This window comes from Nyctereutes procyonoides, unplaced genomic scaffold (genome assembly GCF_905146905.1).
Source record: "Nyctereutes procyonoides isolate TBG_1078 unplaced genomic scaffold, NYPRO_anot_genome, whole genome shotgun sequence".
Classification (NCBI taxonomy): domain Eukaryota; kingdom Metazoa; phylum Chordata; class Mammalia; order Carnivora; family Canidae; genus Nyctereutes; species Nyctereutes procyonoides.
This window is the reverse complement of record NW_026575051.1, coordinates 13,408,302-13,421,681: the sequence shown is the minus strand read 5'-3', so window position 1 is coordinate 13,421,681 and position 13,380 is coordinate 13,408,302. Positions and strand designations below refer to the sequence as shown.

The 13,380-nt window shown below is 33.9% G+C and overlaps 1 protein-coding gene across 7 annotated transcripts in view; it reads left to right on the top strand.

The window, feature by feature from the left end:
• The window catches only part of SUPT3H (SPT3 homolog, SAGA and STAGA complex component), a 529,439-nt gene that overhangs the window by 279,608 nt on the left and 236,451 nt on the right, over window positions 1–13,380 (top strand). The window lies entirely within an intron of this gene.

The following is a 13,380-nucleotide window of genomic DNA, read 5'->3' as shown; positions in this document are numbered from 1 at the left end:
ACCTTTATTCAAAACCACTTTTGTGTCTTTCATGAGTGTTTTAACATTTTTTTTTCTATAGGCTTCACATATTTCTTATTAAATTTATTCCTATGTATTTGGTCTTTGTTCCTACTGCAAAGGGAATATCTGAAACTGAAATACAGGAATCTGTAGATTTGAAGAGCTGACCCAGCTCCAAGCAGGGTAAACCCAAAGAAATGCATATTAAACTGCTGAATATAAAAGATATAAATCCTAAAAACACACAGATTCAATACCTTAGGGGAACAATGACGGAAAGACAGTAGGATTTTCATTAGAAAACATGGAGAGTAGGTCTAAAATGAGCCTCTTGTAGGCAGCAAAATATAGATGGATCTTGTATTTTTTATACATTCTGATACCCTGTGTATCAGATTGGCACATTTAATCCATTTACATTCAGAGTGATTATTGAGAGATACAAATTTAGTGCTATTGTGTTACCTGTAGAGTTGGTGTTTCTGGTGATGTTCTTTGGTCCTTTCTAGTCTTTGTTGCTTTTGGTCTTTTATCCCCCCACTCAGAGTCCCCTTAAAATTTCTTGCATGAACTCATCTAGGTTTTGTTTGTCTGGGAAACTCTTTTTTATCTCTCTTTCTATTTTGAATGACAGCCTTGCTGGATAAAGAATTCTTGACTGCATATTTTTCCCATTAGCTCCTTGAATATTTCCTTCCACGCCTTTCTGGCTTGCCAACACTCTGTGGACAAATCCTCAGCAAACCTGATCCCTTGTGGGTTAAGGATCCCTTTTCCCTTGCTGCGTTGGCAAGGGAGGTCAAACATTCACTATTTGCAAACAGAATAATTTATGTAGAAAACCTGAAAGGCTCTACCAAAAAATTGCTAAAAGTCATACATGAATTCAACAAATTTGCAGGATATAAAATCAATGTGCAAAAATATGTTGCTTTTCTATAGACCAAAAATGAGCAGCAAGAGAAGGAATCAAGGAATTGATTTCATTTGCAGTTGCACCAAAACAGTAAGATACCTACGAATAAATTTAACTAAGGAAGTAAAAGGTATATACTCTAAAAACTATAGAACACTTTTTTTCTTAGGAAAGAAATTAAAGAAGGCTTAACACAATGAATAAGCATCCTATGCTCATGGATTGGAAGAACAAACATTGATAAAATGTCTGTACTACCCAAAGCAATCTACACATTTAATGCAATCTTCATCAAAATACCACCAGCATTTTTTACAGAATTAGAATGAATAATCCTAAAATTTGTGTGGAACCAAAGCAATTCTAAAAAAGAAAAACAAAACTGGAGGCATCATGATTTTGGATTTCAAGCTATATTACAAAGCTGTAGTCATCAAGACAGTATGGTACTGGACAAAAACAGACATTTATTAGATCAATAGAATAGATTACCCAGAAATGGACCTACAACTATATGGTCAACTAATCTTCAACAAAGCAGGAAAAAATATCCAGTGGAAAAAAAGACAGTCTCTTCAACAAATGATATTAGGAAGACATATAGCAACATGTAGAAGAATTAAACTGGACCACTTTCTTATGCCATACACAAAAATAAATTCAAAATGGATTAAAGAGCCAAATGTAAGACAGAAAACCATCAAAATCCTAGAGGAGAACACTGGCAGAAACCTCTTTGACCTCTTTGACCTCATCTGTGGCATCTTCTTACTAGACATGTCACCACAGACAAGGGAAACAAGTAAAAATGAACTATTGGGACTTCATCAAGATAAAAAGCTTCTCCATAGTGAAGGAAACAATCAACAAAACTAAAAGGCAGCCTACAGAATGGAAGAAGATATTTGCAAATACCATAAACTGATAAGAAAGGGGCAGAAGACATGAAGAGGCACTTTTCCAAAACAGACATCCAGATGGCTAACAGACACATAAGAAGATGCTCAACATTACTCATAATCAGGGAAATACAAATCAAAACCATGATGAGATACCATCTTAACACCCGTCAGGATGGCTAAAATTAACAACACAAGAAACAACAGGTGTTGGTGTGGTTGCAGAGAAAGGAGAACACTTTTGCACTGTTGGTGGAGATGCAGACTGGTCCAGCCACTTTGAAGAACAGCATGGAGGTACCTTAAAATGTTAAAAATAGAACTACCATATGATCCAGCAGTTGCACTACTAGGTATTTATCCAAAGGATACAAATAACAGATTTAAAGGGATATATGCACCCTGATGTTTATAGCAGCATTATCAGCAATAGCCAAACTATGTGGTGTACGTGATGGAATATTATTCAACCATCAAAAAGAAAGCTTGCCATTTGCAATGACATGGATGGAGCTACAATGTATTATGCTGAGTGAAGTAAGTCAATCAGAAAAAGACAATGTATGAGCTCACCCATATGTGAAATTTAAGAAAGAAAATAGATAAACATATGGGAAGGGGGAAGAAAAAAAGAAAAGAGAGAAACCATAAGAAGCAGAGAACAAAGGGTTGATGGAGGGAGGTGGGTGAGGATGGGCTAGATGGGTGATAGGTAGTAAGAAGGCCACTTGTTATGCTGGGTATTTTTTTTTAAGATTTTATTTATTTATTCATGAGAGACACAGAGAGAGAAAGAGGCAGAGACAGGTAGAGGGAGAAGCAGGCTCCATTCAGGAAGCCCAATGTGGGATTCAATCCAAGGATTCCAGGGTCATGCCCTGAGCCAAAGGCAAACGCTCAACTGCTGAGCCACCCAGGCGTCCCTGCTGGGTGTTATATGTATGTGATGAATCACTGAATTCTGCTTGAGAAACCAATACTGTACTGTATCTTAACTACCTAAAATTTAAATTAAAAAAATAATTAAAAGACAACATGGAGACCAGATGAGATGGCAGAAGTTTTAAAGTACTAGATATAGAATTTTCAGTTGGCACCTATTTTTCTGTCACTCCTGATTTCACATGGCCTTTTTTCCTTTGTGCCTGTGTCTTTATGTGTTGTTCTGTCTTTAAAAACAAACAAAAAAGGGCGCCTGGGTGGCTCAGTGGTTGAGCATCTGCCTTCGGCTCAGGTCGTGATCCTGGGGTCCTCGGATCGAGCCCCACATCGGGCTCCCTGCATGGAGCCTGCTTCTCCCTCTGCCTGTCTCTCTGCCTCTCTCTCTGTGTCTCTCATGAATAAATAAATAAAATCTTTAAAACAAACAAAAGATCAGATATTTACTATTTAGTGTATTAAATCTATACATGCTGTTATCCTCACATCAAAGTATTGTAGCTTTCCCTTTATAAAGAGTCCTATGTCTTTTAAAGCAATTAAGTTATTGAAGGAAGTATGTTTAATTTTTTTTACATTTACCCACGTTTACCATTTTCCATGCTCATCATTTGTTCTTACAGGTATGAGTTGCCATTTAAATAATTTCCCTCATACTGAAAATGATAATGTTTTTTAATAGTGCCAGTGATGAATTATCTTTAGTTTCTGCATCTGAACATATCTATTTTCACCTTTTCTTGTATCTTTTCTGTATGTGGAATTCTCACTGCTAATCTCTTCCTTTTAGCTATGCAAATGTGCTGCTCCAGTGTTTCTCAGCATCCCTTAGTTTCTGATGACAAATCAGCTGTTAGTTATTTGTTTCCCTGTATGTAACATGCTGTCATTCTCTGGCTCATTTCAAGATTTTCTCTTTATTGTTGGATATTTGAAGCTTGGTGTATGGAGGGACTGACTTTCTTCATGTTTATCTTGCTTGCGAGTTTGCTGATCTTGTTAGATCTGGAAACTAATGTTTTCTGCCAATTTGCAGAAGTTTTTGGCCATTATTTTTTGTTTGTGTTTTTCATTCTTCGATTTCAGTCACATGTGTGCTGAACCATCTGTTATTTCACAAATCTCTGAGAGCCTCTAAATTTTTCCTCAAAAAATTTTCCCCTGTTTAGCTGTTACTTTTTTTTGGCTTTGTAGTTTCTAATGATTTCAAGGATTCTTTTGTAACTATATTCTACTATTTGGTCAATCTGATATATTTTTCATTTTAATAACAGTAATTTCTATTATGCTATTTGAAAATGTTTCTTTTTGGGCTATAATATCCCTTTTTGAATTATGGACACATGTTTATATTCTTTTATTTCAAATTTAGAAGCTCCAAGTTAAATATAGAAGTTAATTGATGATGGTCATTACAATTATAAGAAAAGTTTGCTTGTCTTTCATGAAGAAACTTATTATTACATATACATATAATGATCCATGTATTATTTGTATAATAATTTTGATCTATGTTTGTGAGATTGACCCTGTCCAAATCTCACTAAATAAATATAAACTGGAATGAGATACCTTACTAAAAGAAGGTCTTGCTTTTTTTTTTCTCTTTGCAGTATTCAAAGCATGTATTAGTGTGATTTCTTCAGCTGAAAAGAATAGAGAAATGTTTTTTAAAAGTTAGTCTTTTCTTAGCATTGTATGTTTGCAGCCATTACAAAATGTGTATATCTATGTGTGTATGTGTTTTATGCCCTGTCATAATTATTTGTATATTAATTTTTCTCTTTAATTCTTTTTTTTTTAAGATTTTATTTATTTATTCGTAAGAGACACAGAGAGAGAGAGGCAGAGAAACAGGCAGGGGAGAAGTAGGCTCCTCACAGGGAGCCTGATGTGGGACTTGATCCCCAAACCTGGAATCTGAGCTGAAGGCAGACGCTCAACTGCTGAGCCACCCAGGCATCCATCTTTAATTCTTTTATTTCATGTTTATCGAGAAATAATTGGCATGTAACATTGTGTAAGTTTAAAGTGTATGATAACATGATTTGCTTGTTTATATTGTGAAATGATTACCACATTAAGGTTAATTAAGACATACATCACCTCACCTCTCACGTATTTAACATGAGTGATGAAAACATTTGTATCTACACTCGCAGCAACTCTCATGTATATAATACAGCATCATTAGCTATATTCACAATGTTGTACATTAGGTCCTCAGAACTGATACATCACATAATTGGAAGTTTATACTATACCGTTTGAACCACATTGTCCCATTTCTTCCACCCCTCAGCCACCAATGTACTCTGTCTATGAGTTTGGGATTTTTTTAGATTCTGTTTATAATGAGATCATACAGTATGCTTTCTCTTTCTGACTTCTTTCACTTAAAATAATGCTCTCAAGGTTTGTTTTATGTTGTTACAAATAATTGCAGGAATTGCAGGGCTTTTTTTGTGTAGCCAAATAATAGTCCATTACACGTGTACATGCACACATGTGCCACATTTTCTTCATCCATTCACCCATGATCCACATCTGGGTGTTTTTTGTGTCTTGACTATTGTAAATAAAGCTGTAATGTATATTGGGTAGATATCTTTTCAAAGATTTTATTTCCTTTGGGATATACACCCAGAAGTAGGATTGATGGCTTTTGTGTAAGTAATTTTTTTTATTTTTTTGAGAAATTTTCATACTGTTTTCCATAGTGGCTGTATCAATTTACTTTCCTAACAATAGCACACAAAAGGTTGCTTTTCTCCATATCTTCGCCAGCATTTGTAGTCTCATATGTTGTTAACAGTCATTCTAGCATGGATGAGATGATATCTTATTGTGGTTTTGATTTGCATTTCTTTGGTGATAAGTGATGTTGAGCACTTTTTCCATACCTTGTAGCCATTTGTGTATCTTCTTTGGGAAAAAATCTTTTCAGATCCTTCCCCAATTTTAAGTTTGCCAACCTTTTCATTTTATGTTTTATTTGATAATCATTAAGTCTCAAGAAGGAAAACAGAGAGGATATTATAGTTTCCAATTTGAATGTCCAAGTGTAGAAAAACAACTAGTCTGAGACCCAAGCTTAAGTGCTGGGGTTGGAACCAGGATTGAGGCCTCCTGACCCCTATTCTATACATTTTTTTTAAAAAAACTATTCTTTTTTTTACTATGGGATTGTATGATATCCCTGAATATTGTGGATATTGATATCTTATCAGATATATAGTTTACAGATATTTTCTCCCATTCCATAGGATGCCTTTTCATTTTATTGATTGTGATTTTCGCTCTGCAACAGCTTTTTAATTAGATGTACTCTCAGTTGTTTATTTTTTGCTGTGCTTTTAGTGTCGTATCCAAAATATTATTGCCCAGACCATTATCAGGAGCCTTTTATCTAAGTTTTTCTTCTAAGAGTTATATGGTTTCAGGTCTTACATGTTATTCAGGGTCTTTTGTGGTTCCATATAAAATTTAGCATTGTTTTTTCTATTTTTGTGAAAAATGCTCTTCGAATTTTTATAGGGATTGCATTGAGTCTATAGAAGGGTTTGAGTAATATGGACATTTAAATAATATTAATTTTTCAATCCATAAGCATAAGATATCGTTCCATTTTTTTGTGTTCTCTACTTTCACCGATACCATACAATTTTCAATGTGGTGATATTTCACCTCACTGGTTAAATTTAAATGTTTTTTTTTTTATTCTAGTGTAAATGTGATTCTTTTATTTCTCTTTCAAATAGCTCATTGCTAGTGTGCAGAAATGTAACTTATTTTTATTTACTTTTTATTCTGCAACTTGACTGAATTTACTGGCTTTAATGTTTTTTGGTGGATTCTTTATATTTTCTTCATGTAACTTCATGTCATCTGCAAACAGACAAATTTTTATCTTCCTTTCCAATTTGAATACTTTCTATTTCTCTTTCTTGACTAATTTTTCTGGGTAGGGCTTCCAATAGTATATTGAATAAGAGTGGTGAGAATGAGCACCCTGGTCTTGATCATGATCTTAAAAGAAAAACATTTAATCTTTTGCTTGATATTAACTATTAGTTTGTCATATATGGCCTTTATTATATTGAATTATATTTCTTCTTTTCATAATCTGTTTAGAATTATCTTAAAAGGGTGTTTAATTTTGTGAATTGTTTTTTCTTGCATCTATTATGAACGTAGGCATTTGTTGCTAAAATCTGCCTTCTCAGGACTGGTTTTGCTACATCCCAAAAGCTTTGGTATGTGATTTTTTTTTTTTTTTTTTTTTTTTTTTTGTCTCAAGCTAGTTTCTGTCTTCACTTTTGATTTCTTCTTTGATCTATTGGTTATTCAGAAGAGTGCCGTTTAATTTCCACATATTTGAGAATTTTCCATTTTTCCTCCTGTTATTGATTTCTAGTTCCTTACCACTAGGATCAGAAAAAAAAAAAACACTTGATTTATGATTTCTGTCTGTAGACAGAAATGTTTCCTGACTGGTCCTTGTGCCAGCAGGACTCCTTGAGACAACAGCCGGAAGTATGGGAGCCCAGTTATAGGGCCCTTTCAGAATCTACAGAAATATCAAGTTTGGTGGGCTTACCTACAGAGGTTTCTGGGCACTGGTCAAGGGGATTGGAATCAGTGCACAGACCATTTCAAGTTCCACAGCTGGGACTGAGCTGTGTCTCTACGACCTGAAGCACAGCTGGGCATAACTCCTCCTAGGTCCTTTGGTGTTTGGTGCAGGTGATGGTACCATGGCTACACGGGGCTGTAGCCTAGTCTTCATGGGTACAGGATTGTTTCTGAGTTTGTAGCCAGTACCACAGTCAGCAGATCACTTGCAAAACAGTTCTTCTTAGCCTTGGACTACACTGGAATTTCACAATCTCCTACCTGGGTCCTAAAGTACACATATGGCCCTTTTGTCTGTGGATGGTGGCCACGTTGTTGAGGGTGAATGCAAGCCTGGGAGCTCTTAATTGGCCATCCCCTCATATAATTTTTTAATTTAACATCATTCCCCTCATTTAGTTTATTTGAATATATGTATAATAACTCCTTTAGTTTTTATCTTCTAAATTCAAGATATGGATCATATTGAAATCCATTTCCATTGACACCTCTAATTACTCAGTTATCCTTTTGTTTCTTTGCATCTCTAGTAATTTTGGTTTTAAAAGTGGGTATTGTAGATGATATACTGTTACGACTTCTCTGAAAATATTGGTTGTTTTTCATTAAGTTGGCAAGTAACTTGCCTGGACATAAAATGTCAACTCTGCCATGTTGTGAGCCAACTCCCATTTCTGCTAAGTCCTTACAACTTCCTTCTGCTGCTTTCTTGGCTTCATCTTTTCTGCATTTCCTATGAGCTTGTGCATTTTAGCACATTCATTTCAGCTCTTCAAAGGAAAGGAAAACATAATAAGAAAAAGTTGTTTAAATATTGATACTTCCTTACCTTAGAGTATAATGCAGCCACTACACATTCTGATGCATTATGTTTTCTTACTAGTTTGATTTTTTAATATACTTCAAAGATATTTGAATATTTGAAGTATATTACTCTTTACATATGGCAAAATCCATTTGCCATTTGAAATTATTTTTTTCTTGTTCAGCTCTATGTGTTTTGACAAATGCAGTCTTTTTTATTTTTTTTAAGATTTTATTTATTCATTCCTGGAGACACAGAGAGAGAGGCAGAGACACAGGCAGAGGGAGAAGCAGGCTCCATACAGGGAGCCCAACGTGGGACTCCATCCCGGGTCTCCAGGATCGCACCCCGACTGTAGGCAGCACTAAACCGCTGTGCCACCAGGGCTGCCCAATGACAAATCCAGTCTTATAGCTACCACAGCAATCAAGGTTCTAAACAGTTACGTCACTTCCCCCCAGATTCCCTTGTTTTACCCATTTGTATTCAAACTCTTCCTCTTTACCCCAACCCACTGCATCCTTGAGGTCTCCATTAACCTTCATTGGAGCAGAATGAGAGAGCTTCTCATTACTTTTTGTGTGTGCCTCATAATCAGACTTAAATTTACACTGTTTTTGTGTCCAGCATAGGAGTTATTAATGCAAAATAAAACCCATGAAATTCACTGCCAGATTTTTGTATTTCAGGTTCTCATATCCTTCTCAGATCTGCCACCTACCATTAATACTCAGAATTCTCAGGTAGCTGCCACATGCACTATAACCAGGGTTTTTATTATAGTCGTTGAGAGAAGCAGTACAGAGTGTGCTTACTCCACTGTAACTGACTAGATATTTTATTTCAATCATTTTCCTAAATATTGTTGTATTACTTGATTCAGTGAATCCACTTTCTTTTTTATTTAAAAGCTTTTTGTTGAGACATAATTGATTTATAATATTATATTAGTTTCAGTGATGTAACATAATGATTCAGTATTTGTATATATTGCAAAGTGATCACCACAATCATGAATTTCTCTTATTTTCTTGCCTCTTTTTTCCCCTCTTTGCATCAGAATCTTGGTACGTTTTTATCATAGCATATTTGTTCCACAGTGTTACCTAAGAATTCCTATTTCTGATATTGATTTAAGTAAAAGTATATTATTTCCAAGTAGGGATTCATTTGCAATTCAGTAGTTTATTAATTCCAGATTTAAGTTTATCAATTAAAGAAGAGCTTGGTTGGTTGGTTATCTTTGATGGTAGCCTCCTGATATTTTTGAATTTTAAACATCTATTTCTCTTAGTTTTAACCTGCATGTCAAAGACCTCTTTTGTTAGATTTTAAAATAATATTTATTTATTGTTTGAAAGCTACCACATTATGTTTTGATTTCACTTGGTGATAACTGGTTGAAGCTCAAGCATGCATAGGGCTGTTTTATATAGATAAGTCTTTAAGAATTGCTTTTCAGAAATCTGTGGTGTTCTCAATGTTGCAGTGTCCTTTTGGATCCAGTAGTCATGATATCTTAAAATATTCTTTATGTATTTACTGTTCCAATATGTGGGAATCCCTATGGGACTAAATCTTTTGCCACACAATCTGCAATGGTATGGAAGTGGTTATCAGTTGTCTTTTGCACATAAAAGTTATATTTTTAACAGTGTCCTAAAAACAAATGTGTAAATTAAGCCACCATTTAGTTTCTAAAGTACCATATACTGTTTCAAACTATTTCTTGCTGTAATAGATCATGTATTCATTTTATATATTCATTAATTCAGTAAACCTTTATTGAATGACACTAATGTAGCTCTGATTCTGCTGATACAAAGTGAGTAAAAAATTAACTTTGCCTTTGGGGAATTAATAGTTTTGTAATATATATGGACATATAGAAATTAAATTTAAAATCCAAAAGGAAGAGAATACACATTCTTCTCCAGTGCACATTCAACGCTTTCTAAGACAAATGATATGTTAGGCCACAAAACAATTCTTAATAAATTTAAGGGGATTGAAATCATTTCAAGCATCTTTTCCAACCATAGTGGCATGAAACTAGGGATTAATTAGCTACATGAAGAAAATTGGAAAATTCACCAATATATGAAAATTAAACAACATGTTATTGAACAACCAATTAGTGGTAAGAACCTACCTAAAGGAATCAGAAAAGACTCAAACAACCTACCTTAATCCCTAATGGAACTAGAAAAAGAACAAACAAAATCAAAGTTAGTAGAAGGAAGGAAATAACAAAAGTTGGATCAGAAATAAATGAAACAGACTAGGAAGACAAGAGAAAAAAAAAATCAATGAAACTAAGAACTGGTTCTTTGAAAAGATAAACAAAATTGACAAACCTTTAGATTCACAAAGATAAAAAGAAGACCCAAAATTACAGATGAAAGGGACATTACAACTGATACCACAGAAATATAAAGGATCATAAAAAAACTACTATAAATAATTATATGCTAAAAAATGGGCAAAATAGAAGAAATTGATAAATTCCTAGAAATATACAACCTACTGGGACTGCATCTTTATGAAATAGAAAATCTGAACACATTCCAGTTACTATTAAGGAGATTGAATCAGTAATCAGAAATCTCCCAATAAACGAAAGTCCAGGACCAGATGGCTCCACTGGTCAATTCTACCAAACATTCAAAGAAGAATTAATGGCAGTCCTTCTCAAAGTCTTCCAAAAAATAGAAGAGGAAAGAATTGTCAAATTCATTTAACAAGGCCAGCATTACCCTAATACCAAATCCAGACAAGGAAGTTGCAAGAAAATTCCAGGCCAAACATCCCTGATTAATATAGGCTCAAACATCCTCAACAAAACATTAGCAATCAGCTCAACAATACCTAAAAAGAATCATGCACCATGATCAAGTGATATTTATTCCAGCGATGCAAGGATGATTCAGTATGCACAAATTAATTAGTGTGATACACCACATTAACAGAAAGAAGGAAAAAAATCATATCTCAGTAGATGCAGAAAATGCATTTGACAAAATTCAACATCCATTTCTGATAAGAAACTCTCAATAAAGCACATATAGAGGGACTGTACTTCAGTAGGTAATAAGGGCCATCTATGACAAAACCACAGCTAACATCATACTCAACCGTGAAAAGGGGGAAGTTTTTCATCTAAAATAAGGAAGAAGGCAAGGATGCTCTCTTTCACTACTTTTATTCAATATAATATTGGAACTCTTAGAGTACTCAGGCAAGAAAAAGAAAAGGCATCCAGATAGGAAAGGAAGATGTAAAATTTCCACTATTTGCAAAGGATATGATGTTATATATAAAAAACTCGCAAATTTCATGAAAATATTGTTAAAACTAATAAATTCAGTAAAGTTGCAAGTCAACAAATTCAGTAAAGGATACAAAATTTAAAAATAAAAATCTTGTTTTTCTATACACTCATAATGTACTATCAAAAAGAGACGTTGAGATAAAAATGTCATTTACAATTGCATCAAAAAGAATATAATTTCTAGGAATAAATTTAACCAAGGAGATGAAACACCTGTATAGTGAAAACTACAGGACGTTAAGGAAAAAATTGAAGATGACACAAATAAATGGAAAGATATTCAATGCTCAGAGTTTGGAAGAACTAGTATTGATAAAATGTCCATACTATCCAAAGCAGTGTATAGATTCAAGTCAATCCATATCAAAATTCCAATGGCATTTTTAATAAAAATAAAACAATCCTAAAATTCATATGAAATCACAAAAGACCTTGAATAGCCAAAGCGATCCTAATAAAGAAGAACAAAACTGGAGATATCACACTCTGTGATTTCAAACTGTATTATAAAGCTATAATAAATAAAATAGTATGATATTGGAATAAAAGCAGACACATAGATTAATAGAATGGAGTAGAGATCCCCAGAATAAACTTGTGCATATAAAGTCAATTAATTTTCAACAAAGCAGGCCTGAGTATACACTGGAGAAACAGCAGTCTGTTCAAAAATCGTGTTGGGATAATTGAACAATCACAAAAGAATGAGACTGGACTATTGTCTTATACCATATACAAAAATTAACTCAAAATGATTTAAAAACTTGAACATAACACCTAAAACCATGTAATTCCTAGAAGAAAACATAGGTAGTAATGTTCTTGACCTAGATCTCCATCATGATACTTTGAATCTGATACCAAAAGGTAAAGCAAAAATAAATAATTGGGACCATATCAAACTATACATAGCTTCTGCACAGCAAAGGAAGCCATCAGCAAACTGAAAAGACAGTTTCCTGAATGGGAGAAAATATTTGGAAATCATATATTTGCTAAGGCGTTAATATCCCAAATATATTAGGAATTCAAATAGTTCATAGGAAGAAAAACAATTTGATTAAAAAAATAGGCAGAAGATATGAATAGACATTTTTCCAATGAAGATTGCAGATGGCCAACAGGTACTAATCATTAGGAAAATACAGCTCAAAATCACAATGACTATTAGTTTACACCTGTTAAAACAGCTGTTATCAAAAAGACGAGAACACATGTTGGCAAGGATGTGGCAAAGGAAACTCTTGTGCACTGTTAGTAGAATTTACAAATTGGTACAACAGCTATGGAAAACAGTGGAAATTTCTCAAAAAAACAAAACAAAACAAAACAAAAAATGAGGACTACATTTGATCCAGCAGTTCCACTCTTAGTATTACTATAAGAAAATAAAACACTAATTTAAAAGAAAAAAACCCCAGTAATTCAAAGAGATGTATATGCCCATGTTCATTACAGCACTATTTACAGTAGCCAGCATACAGAAACAACCACCTAAGTGTCTGTTGATGGATGAATGGATAAACAAATTGTGATGTATATGCACAATGTAATATGATTCAGCCATATAAAAGAATGAGATCTTGCCATGGGTTGACCTAGAGGGTATTATACTAGCGAAGTAAGTCAGACAAAGAAAGACAAATACCATATGATCTCTCTTATATATAGAATCTAAAAACAAAAGTATAAAAGCCAGCTCACAGAGAAGAGGGTAGTAGTTGCTGGTAGTGTGGTGGGGGGTGTATGGTTGTGGAAAAACTGGTCTGCTCCTTTTTGTTTTTGTTTTTAGTTTAAGTAAATTGAGTAAAAAAAATAATTTTAAAATACAATAGCTGATAATGCTAATATG